The sequence below is a fragment of the Panthera tigris genome, chromosome C2, assembly GCF_018350195.1.
Source record: "Panthera tigris isolate Pti1 chromosome C2, P.tigris_Pti1_mat1.1, whole genome shotgun sequence".
Taxonomy (NCBI): Eukaryota; Metazoa; Chordata; class Mammalia; order Carnivora; family Felidae; genus Panthera; species Panthera tigris.
The window spans coordinates 91,982,991-91,985,923 of record NC_056668.1 but is presented as its reverse complement, the minus strand read 5'-3'; the positions used below and the strand labels follow the sequence as shown (position 1 = coordinate 91,985,923).

Sequence of the window (2,933 nt, the reverse complement as noted above, 5' to 3'; positions counted from 1 at the left end):
TCATTTTATACTAAAATTTACTTTCTCCCTGAATGAAAAGAATGCTTCCTCTTTTTTTATTAGATTAAATTATTTATAGGCAGGATGGTAAATCATGCAATGCTTGTGATAAAAATTGTTTGCACCAGTTCTTTATGATGCTGATATTACTGGTGGAAAGATGACCGTGCATATTTCTGAACCAAATTTAGCCAGCTGACAACATTAACCCGTGGGATTTGGAGAAAAACCAATCCTTTGTAAGTTATTTTTGAATATATATTTTATATTTATACTTATATTTAGAATATATTTATGAAAATTATTTCATATTTCCTCTGCCTACAAGTTACCAACATTGTTCACTCTACTATGGAGGTCAGTAACATTGTCTTTCCTAAAAGCTAACCTTTCCCAGTGGGCCATTATTGGTGACATAACCTTATCTTCTACCTCAATGATAAATTCTGCATGTTACTGGCAGATGATGGTATTCAAAATGCAGAAGGTGATGAGGAGATTGTGAGGATCTGTCACTTGAGTTAGACTCTGAAAGCTGGTAAGGAGTCCTGAATCCTGTTGTTGGCTCAGTCAAGATTTGATTTTTAATATCTCAATTGAACTTATCCATGGTATCTTTCTGTACAGTATTGCAATTTGTTGTAAATTTCTCTTTGGCAAGCTTTTTTTTTAAAGTTTATTTATTTGCTTTGTGAGAGAGAGAGCATGAGTGGGGGAGGGGGAGAGAGAGAGAGAGAGAGAGAGAGAGAGAGAGAGAGAGAGAGAGAATCTCAAGTAGTCTCCACACTCAGCACAGAGCCAGATGCAGGGCTTGATCTCATGAACCCTGAGATCATGACCTGAGCCAAAATCAAGAGTCAGAGGCTTAGCCAAATAAGCCACCCTGGTGCCCCAGGAATCTTTTTTTTTTAAATGTTTATTTATTTTGAGAGAGAGAGAGAGAGAGAGAGAGAGAGAGAGAGAGAGAGACAATGAATGGGGGAGGGACAGAGAGAGAGGGAGAGAGGAATCCCAAGCAGTCTCCATACTCAGCACAGAGCCCAATGTGGGGCTCAATCGCACAACTGCAAGATCATGACCTGAGCCTATGTCAAGAGTTGGACACTTAACCAACTAAGCCATCCAGGCGACCCTCTTTTTTTTTAATTGTTTTTAAAGTTTATTTATTTTTGAGAGAGAGAGAGAGAGAGAGACAGAGTGCAAGCAGGGGAGAGGCAGAGAGAGAGGGAGACACAGAATCCAAAACAGGCTCCAGGCTCTGAGCTGTCAGCACAGAGCTCAATGTGGAGCTCGAACTCACAGACTGCTCGATCATGACATGAGCCAAAGTTGGGGATTAACTGACTGAGCCCCCCAGGTACCTCTCTTTAGCAATCTTGCAGATTTTTTTTTCCAAATGAAATGTGACATGAATTCTATTTGGACAATTAAGGTGGAAATAATTTTGTTTTTAATAAATATATGAAGAAGTTTAGAACAAAAATCATCCATGATTTTCTCTTCTGCCCTTGATAAGGTATGGGATCCTATATGTGCCATGCTTGGATAAAAAGCATGTTTAGGCACACATGCATATCAAGGTGCTAAGGAAGGATCTTCTATTGTTATTATGTCCTCCATCAGGCTACATAGAGGACTAAAGGTCAAGTAAAATAAAAGAATAAATTAAAGCAAAGGACTTAAATGAGTTCATCAATAAAAATTATGTTAGATATTTACCTTACATTTCCCTTCAACACACTCATCACACAAAATTTGCAAATAACCTGGGAGTCTTCATAATTATCAGATGGCCACTTGGTATTTTAGTATATTTCCTGAAACTACTGAAAAGAAATATTGAAAGTATTAGCTAAATTCTCAAAGTTTACAAAAAACATTTGTAACCTTCAGTGTCTTTTTTTGTTTTGTTTTAAAGGAAAGCATTTGTTAGCATTTAATGAACCTCCCTCCACATGGCCTCAGGCTACCAGGACACAGCACCCTGTCCCCAACACCCCCCCCCCCTTAATCTTCTCAGCTCTTCTGTTAAAGAATTAGGTCTTCATGATGATATGCTGTTGTGAGGGCTTTCCCTTCCTCAGAACTTTGTAGTAGCCCAGTCACACCACATCAATGATAGGAGCAGCTCCAGTCTTGTTTTGGCAGCATTTACCCATGTCTGCTCCCTAACCAAGGTCTACAGTTTATAAAGGTTGATGGTTGAGTAGAAGTTCTGGTTCCTCCTTAAGTGATAATGCCTCATAGCAACTTTTCCAAAGTGACCTGGGTGATTTTTGTTGAAGTTGATCCTGTGGTGATGCATGCCACCAGCATTACTCCTACCTCTTGGGTGCTTCCCACATTTCCCTGTAAGGCCATGGCCATGGCTCACATGACCCTGAAGCTTCCTGGTCTTCCTCAGTCTGGATGGCATTGTTGGCAGCCCAGGCAAAAGAGCCCTCAATGTCTTTTTGGAACCATTATGCTAACTATTTAGTGAAGTTAATTTTACCAACAGAGACCTTAACAGTAGACCAGTGACTTGAACAATAGAATGAAAACTGGGATACTGTCATGAAACATCTTGATATGGAGAGGTTCTGAGTCTTTAAAAGATGCACCATAATTTGGTTGATTATAGCTGTATTCTGTAGGGAATGCATTATTACTTTAATTCCTTGGCAGTATTTTTCTCCCTACATAAAATGATAACTTCTCTTTTCTAATCTCAAGAATTTCTTTTCTTTTCTTTTTTTTTAATGTTTATTTATTTTTGAGACAGAGACAGAGTGAGAGTGGGGAAGGGGCAGAGAGAGGGAGACACAGAATCTGAAACAGGCTCCAGGCTCCAAGCTGTCAGCACAGAGCCTGATGTGGGGCTCTAACTCATAATGGCGAGATCATGACCTAGGCTGAAGTCAGACGCTTAACCAACTGAGCCACCCAGGTGC

The 2,933-nt window shown here is 39.7% G+C and overlaps 1 pseudogene; it reads right to left on the bottom strand.

The window, feature by feature from the left end:
• Window positions 1–1,961: 1,961 nt before the first annotated feature.
• On the bottom strand, window positions 1,962–2,416 carry LOC102971371 (annotated as a pseudogene).
• Window positions 2,417–2,933: the final 517 nt, after the last annotated feature.